At 37.6% G+C, this 12,664-nt stretch overlaps 1 long non-coding RNA gene across 1 annotated transcript in view; it reads right to left on the reverse strand.

Annotated features, from left to right (window-relative positions):
• Positions 1-12,664, reverse strand: part of LOC108961998 (uncharacterized) — a 105,504-nt gene that overhangs the window by 38,729 nt on the left and 54,111 nt on the right. Inside the window, exons 25-29 of the long non-coding RNA XR_007778468.1 lie at positions 12,237-12,258; positions 9,662-9,861; positions 4,038-4,136; positions 1,700-1,816; positions 1,232-1,280 (exon numbers count right to left, since the gene is read on the reverse strand). This is a non-coding gene — a long non-coding RNA (uncharacterized LOC108961998). The remainder of the gene's footprint in view (positions 1-1,231; positions 1,281-1,699; positions 1,817-4,037; positions 4,137-9,661; positions 9,862-12,236; positions 12,259-12,664) is intronic.

The following is a 12,664-nucleotide window of genomic DNA, read 5'->3' on the forward strand; positions in this document are numbered from 1 at the left end:
GATACCAAATAAAGCAATTCCTCGCACCCTGTCCCAAATCTGAGTCATAGCCCCTGGGACCTCAGGACCTCTGAATAGTATTTCCTTTGCATGTTGTCTTTAGCTTATTAGCACACCCATCTGACTGAAGGAGACTGCTACTGATTGTGTACCACCTCCAACAGTAAGTCAGGGTGGGTCCTGGGGGGAAGGATGTTTGAAGTGCTTTGGAACAGAAACCCTGCAGCCAAAACTTTAAGGAATATTGTTCCCCAGGGTTTAAACTCACTGAATTGCATGTCAGTGCTTGAGACTGCAGTGTACCCACTGAACAGAGAGGACATCCAATTGGGCAAAATTTGTAGAAAATCAGAAAAAAAAAATCCTACCCTCCAGGAAAAGTTGCATTCTTGGAATTGATGTTCACAGCCTTCAGTATAGCCCTGGCAAGTTCTACTTACAAAAGGCAACATGTTTTGTGTTTCAGCCAGGATCACTGCACATACTGCCATTACACTTTTGTTTCCATTCTTTTCTATTCCTGCATGTTACAGCCCCACAATTCCCTACAGCAGGGCTTGGCTGCCACACTTTGCAAGATTTCATGGACAGTGAAAACGACATACTTATTATAAAATACTTCAGTGCTTCTGGTTTGTGTTGGAATTATCAAGACTATTCATATTAGAGCCACAGGAGGCTTCTGTGCTACTGCCCAAAAAACATCTGACTAACTGCAAATGCACTCTGTGTCTGTTCTGAAAATGCAACATGGACATATCTGGAATCTCCAAACTGCAGTGTCTCTGCCTAAGCTACTGAACATCCATAAATCCTGGACAAATGTAGAAATGGCTCAAATTCCTCCAGCAAAAAAAAAAAATTCCAGATGGAAAAAGAAGACTTGCACAAGAAAATCAGACCAATCAGACCTAATTTAGAGATGCCTTTGCTTTCCCTTGTCAAGAAGGATGTGCTCACAGTCTCTTCTTTTTCTATTCCAGTCTTCTGATCCTTCAGTGCAGAAGTCAATGTTTCAAAGGTATCTTGTGACACACAAAAATGCCATTTAGTTGAAGACAAGTCCTTACCTAATTAACTCATCACATATTTAAAAAGAATGTTTGCTATAAATAGGGCAAACAAGAAGCACACATACCAACACCAACCTCTCCATGCTCTTCCACTACCTACTGCTTTGCCTTTAACAATGAAGTATTTTCCAGTTACCTAAATAAATGCTTCTATTTACCTTCTCAGATAAATCAGGACTGTATTTCATGGTGTAGTTTCACAATAACCTGAGAAAAACAAAAAAAAACCAAAAATGGGTAAGATTCTGTTTCCATTCTCTTTTATGCCATTCCTCCCTTCTTTGTTATGGTCCCACCCTTGTTACTTGCCCAAACCACAGCACTAATCACCTATTTTCATTAATCAATTCCATTTATTAACTCAAGAAAATCCTGTCCTTTTCCTGCAGGGTGAACAGGTTAAAGTAGATTCTCTCAAGGGCTAGATAACACACAGAAAGTGCTGGGTGTGTTAGCTGGGAGCAAAGGAACAAGATTATCCTTTCAGAAGTGGTAAACTACTAGATCAGCTCACCTTGCCTCATGAAACCACAGGCTTAGAGGTTTACCTCAACACCTGAAGGCCCACAGATAATCCACTTAACCTTTTCTGGGCAAAGAATGTGCTCAGCCAACAGAGAGCTCACCAGCAACCCAGAGCTCCCTGTTCTGCCACTGAAGGAGGAGAACTTCTTCTTCATAGCACCTCATGTCCAGAGCTCCAGACATGGCTGCATTTACATCAACATCAGTGGGGACTGCTCCTTTGGTAGATATATAAAGGGAAAAGAAGGAGAAAGGGAGAAGGAACTGAATGAGAAACCAAGTGCATTTAATATTTTCTGCTTGCTTACTTTGTTATTCACACACTTTTCCAGTCCAGAGGTTAATTCCTTTTGCATGTTAACAAAATTTGATTTGTTTGAGGTGTTTTTGGTTTTTTTTTTAAACATGGAGTCACATTTGCTGAGGTAAATCCTTTCAGATGTCAGAATCTCATCTATTTTAGTTAAATGGAAAGCAAAACTGTCTTCCAAAACTTTGTTGAAATTAAAATATATGGAAATAGAGGATTTTCTTTCAGCAGAATTTAGGAGGGAAATCTGCTTTTGACCACAGCCATGTAATATACCGGTACAAAAAAAGATCTAGTTTATTACTAAAATGTAGGAGCAGGTTTTAGTGCCTCTAATGTCACTTTAGAAGTATCACAGTTTAAACTTGTGGTTCATGCATAATAACATCAGTTACAGACTAGTATACATTGCTGACTGCCTTATTTCTAAAGCTTATAATTTCTAAAATTATGTTCCATAATTAAACCAAACAATTCTATAATATAAGAGCATTAGTTTAATGAAAACCAGTTATGTATCAGTCTTAAGCTTAATTTGCTCTTCACAGACTCCAGAAATAAAGGGATTAACTATTGCAAATCCTCCTGGTACTTTACATTTAATCACAAGCAGTTTATGATAATTTATTCCACATGTCTGATGCAACTGAAAAAAATTTGCAAATAAAGCTTGCTGATGCCTCCAGGAAGTGAGCTTTCATTCTGTTCTAATCTTAGCAGCAGCCTGCACCAGTGCAGCATGGAGCACTCACTCCATACCCCCAGTGCTGTCAGCCATCACTTTATGCACACACAAAACCAACGAGTGTTTGACAGCGATTGGGCTGAGGAACATCTGCCACATGAGCACTGAAAGACTTTCAAGAACTGAAAAAGAAACTTTACTGACATTTCAATCCAATGGTAGAAGAGTGTCAGAATCAATTTTCTGCTTTTTTCATAATTGAAATAAGGTCTCAAAGTGAGAAAATACTTTTAACTATGGCATATGTTTTCCTGTCATGATATTGCACATAGTGCAATTATAGTGCATCCCCATAGCGATGGTTTGTTTTTCCATTTTATTTAAATCTGCTAGGTTCTTGAAAATCATAACTTTCTTCTTATACCAGGATGCTGCAGCAGAGGAGCTGCTTTCTAGGTTACTGCCACTGATGACTGACCAAAGTACCCCTGGTATGGCAACCAGGGGCTCACAGCTCCTGTTGAATTCAGGGCAGTGAGATCCTCTGGACTCACTAGCTCTATCCTCACTCTGGATGAGGACAGGGCACCTGGCTCTCCCTCAATTTACAGCTCAGAATTAACCAGGAAACCTACTATTGGCACACACAACTTCTAATTTGGGAAAAGAAAATACTGCCTGGCAAGCTTGCAAGGCTGCTGACCCTGGGCTGCTGGAACAAGGCAAATCACCCTGCTCTGTGCTGCATCCTGAGCTAATCAGTCCTTCCTTGGCTGGCACAAATCCTTTGAAACTGGTCTGTGAATCTGTGTAAAAGATCCACCACTCCTCTCATCATTTTATATCCAGCTTTAGGTGTATAATTTTGGTATTTGATGTAATTCTTTTTAGGGCTTTTGAACTCCCATGTCAAAGCACAACATGCAGTCATTTTTGGACCTTTAGGATTCTCTTAGGCAAACTAGAGCTCCCCAGGAAATAGTGGCATGAAAATGCCTGTCTAGAAGCTGCCTCCATGGCTTCCAGCTCTTATTTCTAGAAAAAAAAATACAGTAAAATGAGTATTTACACTGCAGAGAGAGGCCTGATTGGCATTTAGATTTAGATATTATTCAGTTGACATAATAATGACTGTTTTTCATTTGTCCATATTTTGGAAAGAGTTTAGAGGCTGGCTTTCCCTGGACCCCCCCCTCCCCCCTGAAACATTTGTTCTCTATCTTCCTAACCATAGCTCTTCCCTAAAGGCTGTAAACCTAATTATGAGAGGACTAAAGAAATTGATTAATTTCCCAGTAGCACCATGTCTTCAGTTACCATGTGTATGTCATTAAGGAATACTTTGGTTTCTTAGCTTGCTGCTTTTTTAAAGCCCCTTTCTGGCCTGTAGAGACCAGCAGGGCCAAGGAACAATAGCCATCTTGGCACAAAAAGTACTACTGACCTTGAAATCCAGATTATTAATTCACTTCAAGCACTTGTTGCAAGGCATTGTTTCTTCATGTTGTATAACATCTTGCTATATGAGGTGGTAGGATCCAAGCTAGAAAAAATCATAGAAATCCTGCATTATTAAATGTCTTCAACCATTAATAAATAAATAAATTTCTTGAAATTAATTTAGAAGCACAAAGCAGTTTTAAAAGGCTAGAAGTGCTTGGGCCACTAGGTAACCAAACATAAATTCTGAAAAATTTAAAACATTAAGTCAATTTTCTTTTTACAAATATGGCAAGAAGAAAACCAGGGAATTAAGATTTAACAATCAGAAATTTGGTCAGGACAGATTACACACCCAGAAGATTTGGAAATAAGGTTTAAAAGAATAATTAATTTTCATTAGAAATAAGAAAGAATAAGACCTGGTTGGTGTGGCATCTCTGTATGATTCATTTGGCTTTGAAAATGAGAAGCATTGTTACACATTTGGCTGGGAATATTACAGTTGAACAGCTCTGAATGCTGTGGGTAGAAATGGAGGCTTTATGTGCCCTGCAATCAGATTAGGTAGCATTTTATTTAAGTTTAAAAATAAAGTCCCTGCTATTTTTGTCACCAGGGAAAGTTCTTAGACATGTAAATCACTGAAACTGCCCCACACGTTTCAGCAGAATTCATGCCATGTTTACAAGCAAATTTAAAACAAGGAAATCCTTCTCAGATACAAAGGCTCTTACTTCCTATTGTTTTCCCCAGATTTAAACCCTGCTTCCTGTTGTATACCAGAGTTTTTAACGTTAGTCCACTACTGACATGTCAGTTTTTATGGGCACTTTCAAGAGTTCAAATGGTAGCATGTTTATCATTTTAGCAATTCTTTGCTCTCAAGCAGCTCCTGTTTTCTCTGAAATCCAAAATACCCAACAGAAATTACATGAGCAAACACACAATTCTATCATATGAATGATGATCTTTGAACACATTTCAGGAAAAAGTGTGTGCTATTCTAAACAGCATTAAAAATAGCTTCTGTGCAGACAATGTTTTCTGCCCAGTGGTATTTGTTCTGTGTAAATGAATCACCTTTACAGCATAAAATGTGAAGGAAAATGATGAGTGGGGAATGAGTGATGTGTATGGGAATCTCAAGGATGACACACTTCCATTGTGTCTTTGCAGTGTAAATCTTTCCAGCTGTAAGGTTACAAAACAGTTCAGTTCAGGATTTTAGGGCAGGTTTGCTATTTCCTTCTGAGAATCTATGGTTGGTGAGGATTCCAGAACTCTTTCTACTGAAGACTTTCTGCTAAAGAACAAATCCAGTTTGCCAAAACAAAAGTAGATGTTTCTTTTCTACTACAAGGTACTAAAGCACAGGTTTGATGTAATTCTCAGAATAAAAGATAAAAATGGATTTGAATAATTGTCAGTTTGTCAACATATGTTAGGTCTGCATTAGTAATTTGGGCACAATAGGAATGTATCAGTACATCAAAACAATTTATTCTCAGGCCTTTATGCTTACACAATGTACTTTTCTAGGTTTTCTCTTTGGACAAGATTTAGTCCTGCCCCCAGATTAAATGTCTCCCACACGCACAGTTTTACATCAGCCAAAGGATCAGTCACTGGTACAGACTGCAGGATTATTGAAGAGAGAGGTATAGCTAATACAATTTAAACACTGTCCTCAGTAAAAAATGAGTCTAATTAGGGTAAAATGGTATTTTATTCACTAAGAAAACAGGCATCCATTCTAAATTCCTTTCAGACTAAGGCATGATGACACATTTGGCATTAATTACATTGTGGTGCTATAACACTTATTTGCAGGACTGACTGCCACTGAAAGACATTTTCCTGTTCCTACCTTCAGCAAATTTCTAGAAATAATCAGTGTAACAAGCAGAACAAATCAATTTCCAAGGGTCAGAGTACTTTGGCATATCTACCACTAAAAACAAAAAAGCACCGAGGCACTATTTGCTCTTGACCACATTGAGAAAAATCATTCTGTCTCACTGCCTCCTCTTCCTTCCTGAAGTTCCAGCCTTGTTCTCCATTGTATCCACAAGGATGCTGGAATCATCATTTGCTTTGCCTGACACTCATCATGTTTCATTCCCTCCTTGAATCTCATTTGCAGGTTTCAACTCCCCCCTCCAAGCTTCCTGTCTTTACCCTTCATGTCTACATAGCATCACCTGCAGAGCCTGCTCTGACTCTGGATCCTTGTGCTGCCCAGACAGCTGAGGTAAAAACTGCACCTGAGTACTTTTTAAAAAAATGTATAAAAATACATTTTTCAGGATACTACTGTGGCGAAGCCCGAGGATGAGGATAACACAGAAATACATGAGAATAACTTGCTGCTGAAAAGAATGGTAAGGACACCAAAAGATTCCATCTGCTACCAACAAGCTGCATGAAAATACTACAGATGAGAGTCTGGACAACAAGAACCACCATAAGGATGTTTTTAATTTCAGTGCTTTGAATTGCCTTAATTCCTTTTTGCACTAATGACTGGTCATAAGCATATAAGCAATCTAACTCCAGTGAAACAGAAAATACCTGGACAGCTCTGGATACCACCTATCCATCTTGCACTGAAATGCCTCTCTTAAATGATTCACTGATTATGAATTCTACTTGAAGAAAACTGTCCTTAAAATATTTTTTTTCTCAGAAGTTCATTTCTCTTTCCAAGCCTGCAAGTAATCCTAGTGCTGAAAATGGTAACACAGAAGAAGTGAATTTATTATACGTGGCAAAAAAGAAGAAAAATTTCCTGGCCTGCCTCAACAATCATTGTAATAATTGCCAACAAAAATCAGTAAAGTGAATCTTTTCAAATGTCTCTCAGGGATATCATGTGCTATCCAGTGTACCCATCACCCTGGTTTTCTTCAAGATATGAGGAACTCTGAAGCATGAGCTGGAAGTTGTTACAGCTCTAAGAGCTGACATTATAATGTACAGATGACAATCCAGAATTGGTCCTCTATGCTGCCCAGCTTCAGTTTGCAAACATCAAAATCACAGAACCATAGCATGACCATCTCCATTCAGAATTTTTTTATCTCAAAGCTGACTCTACTGAATCATTTACATACCCTGTTACATCATGGGAAATCAAGCAAGTCTTCTGTAAGACACCATTGCTGCTTTAAGTTCTGCCAAAGACTGCTGCCAGGATCAACAGAGATTAAAAAGTTCTTTGTGGATTTAGTGATTGTTCACCACAGAGAACTCTATCACCACATGAATTTTTTAAGAGACAGAACAGTTTTTGATGCCAAAACACTACACTAAATGGAGATATAAATGCAAATGCATTTCCTCTTTGATAATCATCTTATACAAATATCAGTCCACTTACATGAGTGGTGTACCCTGCAACAAGAAGAAAATCTATCTAAGCTTTTCTCTTATTGAATATAATTAATTAGTTTTTATATCACTAATTTCTTCTTTAATTTCTTGTTTGCTGTAGCTACTACTGCTTAAGATTGCTCAAATGTTGTATTTGGGTTTCTCTTTCCATATGAAAGTCCTAGTTAAAAAGCTTAATAACCTTGACATTTATTTGATATTGCTTGCTCCTCAGTAACTCCTATCAAGATGATAGGGAGTATCAGAAACTTTCCTAGCGAGTAAGATATAAACAAGTCATATGGATTATGATGACTCTATGCATTCTTTTGTGTATCTGCTTCCTCCCTCCAAGATGGATTCTCAAAAGTTTAAATAATAGCAATGCTTATGGTCTGGTGATCTTCATAATTAGTTCTGATATATTATTGAAAATACTTGCTGCTTCCAGAAGCAGGTAGAAGGGAAAGCTGCTCTTTGATTTGCTCAATCAACATAAATAACACATTTTGAACACAATTTATTCTGAACTTCAACCAAGAGTTCCCTATACCGATGAGATGCCAGTGCAATTCTGAGCTGCCTCCAGGATCTCCCCTAAGAGGGGAGTACAGGCCCCCCAGAGCTCTGTGTGATCACAGAGACCCCATGGGAGCAGCACAAAAATACATTTCCTGCACACAGACCAGATACTCTGCCTCCTTTGTAAAGAGCTCAGCCCTTGCTTTTACAATAATCCATTTTACTTGCTTTTTTTTAGGAGGCTTCAGTTAAAACTCAGATTGAAAATGGCCTATTCTGTATCATTCCAGTCCACTGAAAACTACATATAGGATGCCTCTTTCTAATAATTAAAAGTTATTTCAGAAAGAAAGTTATTCCTCTGCAGAACAGGTGTTCATGGAATGAATGGTCCAGCTTTTTGGTTTGGACTAGCAAATAAAATTTGTATATTACTGTACATTGCAATGACCATTTTAGCAATTTTCTTATTTATTCCATTATTTGTATCCATTTGTTGCATCCTCAGCATTACATTGCAACACAGTTTCTCTCCCACAGCTCAAATAAAAGCCACCAGCTAAGCAGCACTAATTTACAAGCCCATTGTTACATAGAAATGCTAAAATCTTCTGAGACTCAAATTAGAACAGTTGCCAGGGTCTTCAGACATATAAAATATTTTCTGTAGGCCGTGATGTCTGACATAAATACACTGCCAGAGTAGGGTCAGCCAATTCAAAACCATAAATAGCAGAATGGTGGCAGAAAATGTTAAAAACAACTACAATACACATGTTCTTTCCCCCTTAGGACAAAAGAGTCTCATCACGTTCCTTTTTGCTCTGCCAGAAATATTTAACTGATTCATGTTTTGTGGTATAAATATATAAATCAGTTTCTGTTCCTGTTTCTAGACAGCTCATTTTATGTAACACAGATTCATGTGAACCAAAGTATTCTGATCCCTTTAATTTCCTTATCTCTAAACCTTAACTACCACAAATAAGCTTCTAATGGGGGCCAGTGGGATACAGTTTCTAGCAAACAAATTTAGGAAAGGTTTGAAGATAGACTGACCCATATCTCCAGTGTTATTTGTGTACATCATTACTTTGCTTCAAGACTGGAGCATATATTTACACCATGAAAAATGAAGGGAACAGACTGGTCTATTTTTTAACACTATCCTCACAGGGAAGGAAAACCCAAAAGGAGGAAAGTGACATCACTTGTGTGAAGTGACATGACAGGGCAAGGATTGATCCAATAGGCAATTCACAATAAAGAAGAGGAATCATGCTGCAGGCAAGGCTCAAAAGGGAAGCAAAGACAGCCCAGAGCACTATCTATAGATAGCCCTAAAGTGGGAACTAACAGAATGATCTGGGTCACAAGAGGACGTGCAGAAACGTCGCCTTCCAGTTTCAGGAGCAGTATGCTCATATTGGCAGGACTTTATGCCTGAACAACCCACACAGTCAAAGTCAGCTTAAGTCATGGAGCTTAGGGTTATTTTTTTTTTCCTCTACAGATAATCATGCTATTGCTTTTTACATTGCAAAAGTTGCTAACAGAAAGCAAATTTCAAAATCTCAAGCATGAGTATTCATGGAAACGAAACTTTAAACAGATCAGCGACCTGATTTCCATCCATTATAATAGGACCATCCCTCAGCCACAGTGATTTTATGTCAGTGCCTGTTCTGAGGACAGAACTCTGCAGCTCAACACATGCAATACACTCCATACCTTGGAAGTGGGTGAACATCACAAGTCTCTTCAAGCAGGTCCCAAACAAGCAGTTCTTAAGAGATGTCACCTGAGACTATTTCTTAGCCGATGACATGGCCAGTCTCATTGTTCTGGTCAGACACCTTGCAGAAATACTCCACAGCTTGGAAAAGAAGAATTTTAAATTGCCTAAGGGTAGACGTACATGATACACAGTCCTGTGAAGAGATAAGTGTAAGAAGCAATGGAGCTTGTTAATGGTGTTTCTGCTCACACTAAACTATTTATTGCTAATGAAAGTATTTTAGCTGATTCAGAGTTAATACAGATCTCTGAAAAATAAAGTGTTATTTCTTGGAGACATACTTTAAAATTTCTAGATTCTTTTCATAAATTACTGCTTCTGGAAAGACAATATTTTTCTGAGAGATACAGAACTCTAGTGGTTTTTCAAGTCCATCTGCTGAATGGAATTCAGCCAGGAAGAGGAGAAAATCTTCAAATGGCTGGCATAGTCAGTCATGATGGAACAGCTCAATTTGAAGAAAAAATATTCATTATACAATTTCTCTAAAGGGAATGCTCTATACAAATCTAAATTAGAAACTAGTAGAAAACACCATGGAGATGTGTATAACTCAATCCAAACTTACTGGCAAGTATTATTATTACTATTATTATTATTATTATTATTAGTCTTAGACACATTGAAAATTATTCCCTTTCCCTTCCCTCCTTCTCCAGCAGAATCCTTTGGTTAGAAAACACCAAATTACCAAAAATATCCATTTTTGGTGCCTTTAACCAGATCCCGTATAGGGTAAATTTCCTCTCATGTACCTGTATCAGCAACTTACTGCCAATATGGCACACAAGAATCCTGCTCCTTTTCCTTGTAAAAGGTAGACTAAAAGGTCAGCTTAATGGATTGCTAAATTTCAGAAAATAATGTACCATGACCAGGTTTACTGCTTCCCAGCAAAAATCATTACAGGAAAACTCCACTCTGCATTCACAGCCAAAATGGGAGGCATCCCCACAAGTGACAAAACAACAATCCTTAAATCATATCACATGAACTACTTAATTCCTTTTGTTCTGTGAACAGAGGAGTGTTTGGGGCATAGGTTAGAATAAGAAACTATAGTTATATTATTAACAAGTAGATTAATCATTTTAATAACCAGAAACCTAATAGCAGCAAAGAAAACTGATTCACAGCATGTGTCAGAATAATGCTAGTGTAAAATAATAACATGAAAGGAGACAAATTGTCCCAGAGAACATTTTACTCATGAGCAGTATTATTTAGTCTGTGTTCTTAGTCAAATTTGGCATACTCACAACTTTCAAAAGGAAAAAGAAAACAGGAAAAAACCCCATAGCCACACTCCCCAGGCAGAAAAGGCAGGTAATAAAAAAATTCTCATCCAACATGCGGGTGATTTGATTACTTATTTTTAGTGTTTTTTGGTCTGCCACTTTCTCTAAGTAAGATCACATTCATCTTTCATGGACATATGTTCACACCCATTCAGACCCTGTCCTTTTAGCCAGACTGGACCACACACAATAATTTTTAGTACTGATATATAACAATGCATTTATAATTTCAAGAATTTAAAACATGTTCTAGCTCACACATTTCTGACAAGCTTAAGGCAATTAAAAGTCTAACCAGCCCAGCCTTTTATGTAAACTAATGGCTTAGGCAGCTCTAGGTGCTATTTGGGGGCTTCTCAACAATCTAGTTATCTTCCATTAAAAAACAAAAAGAGAAGATAAAAAGGGTAAAAGACCTGCAATTCCAGACAGTAGAACAGTCTCTGAAAGTAGCTGGCTAAAATTTTACTTAACAATGACTTAGAAAAAAAACAAAACCTAAAAACCTGCAATATTATTGTACTCAGTAAATCACATAGACCTTTAATTCTGGTCAATTTGTATTCTGGCATAACTTGACACACAAAACAGATCAACTCTTTCACAAGCACAGCTTTTCTTCACACCATTTAATAAAGCAAACAAATGTTAGGAGTAAACACAGTATTTATCTGCACATAAGGCAACTGAGCTCAGTTGAACAGCCTGTAACCTTTCTTGCAGGGAAGATGTGCAATTTTCAAACACCTTTATAGGAAGCTCTTTTTGTTTGTTTACAGGAAACACTGTGTAATCAGAAATTAAATCCTTCCAGCTGACAAGGATACTCAGCATAATCCTGCTAAGAGATGCTTGGAGATATTTCTGTACACAGCTACATTTTAGTACAAATACTTCTCTCTGCATCAGAATGTGTAAGTAAATAAGTACAGACAGTGCATAAGGCTACAAAATTCTGGAAGCTTGCTGTGAATTCTATATATGCTACAGCAAGCTGTGCACCTGCTCTTAATGACACAGATAAGCATAATAGATGATTTTATAACAATGATTTATTACTGAATATTGATTGAAGTGGCTTAATTCTGAAATAAGAGAAAGGTGTTTGGCTTTTAGCATTTGAGTAAGATGCACAAAGTTTCTTCCTTGTTTTAATTACAAGTTTCAGCATTGCTGACAACAGAGCTAGATGTAGGGAAGTGTCACTTACCAGAACTGAACACTGAGTGGTGCTGTTTGAACAAAAATAGATAGAATTTGGTCATTAAAAGTTTGGGATTTGCTAAATAACTTTTTGAGTAATAACGTTTTGGGTTAAAAAACAAACAGGAAAGAGCCAAGTTTTATGTGAATTACTGTCAAAGCTGCCTGATGATAAGATGCAGCCCAGCTGTCCATGCAAAAAACCATTTTCTTTTAATCTTTGTAAGTTGTCCTGCATTGAAACCTCACAATAGCAAGCTTGCAAGAAAACCGTGACAGTGGTAAAAGGATTAAATGTGTTGTGCAAGGATTTACACCTTCTCTGTAGATCATAGGCTTAGCCTATCTGGAAAATAAACACAGGGCATAGTCACTTAGCTTAACTTGCCATGTAGATTTCAAACCAAGATAATAACAAAGCAAAACATCTACAAT

This window comes from Serinus canaria, chromosome 10, assembly GCF_022539315.1.
Source record: "Serinus canaria isolate serCan28SL12 chromosome 10, serCan2020, whole genome shotgun sequence".
Lineage (NCBI taxonomy): Eukaryota > Metazoa > Chordata > Aves > Passeriformes > Fringillidae > Serinus > Serinus canaria.